This window comes from Nestor notabilis, unplaced genomic scaffold, assembly GCF_000696875.1.
Source record: "Nestor notabilis isolate BGI_N333 unplaced genomic scaffold, ASM69687v1 scaffold1087, whole genome shotgun sequence".
Lineage (NCBI taxonomy): Eukaryota > Metazoa > Chordata > Aves > Psittaciformes > Psittacidae > Nestor > Nestor notabilis.
The window spans coordinates 11046-11321 of NW_009935876.1; the positions used below are offsets into that span (position 1 = coordinate 11046).

The window sequence follows — 276 nt, forward strand, 5'->3', positions numbered from 1 at the left end:
ACCCCCCCCCCCCCCCCCCCAAAGGAAAAGAAATGAGGAATCCACTCATATTTCCTTTTGCGAGATACGTTATCCCTCCTGTCTCCACCCACTGTATATACCTACTAATGCCTCTAGAGGGAGGCCCAAATCTACCAGTCGGAGCTGGAGGAACCTCCTCGTTGCCACTTTTTGGGTGAAGAGCAGGGCTGGAGCTCCGTACGCCACCCCGGGGTGGGCTGGTCCACCTCCTGCTACCATTCCCCACCGCCTGGCTGCCCCCCCCTAACTGGGTCG

At 59.1% G+C, this 276-nt stretch overlaps 1 protein-coding gene across 1 annotated transcript in view; it reads right to left on the reverse strand.

The window, feature by feature from the left end:
* Positions 1-276, reverse strand: part of ITGB4 (integrin, beta 4) — a gene marked incomplete at its 5' end in the record, with an annotated part of 23107 nt that overhangs the window by 10272 nt on the left and 12559 nt on the right. The gene's annotated exons all lie outside the window — the stretch shown is intronic.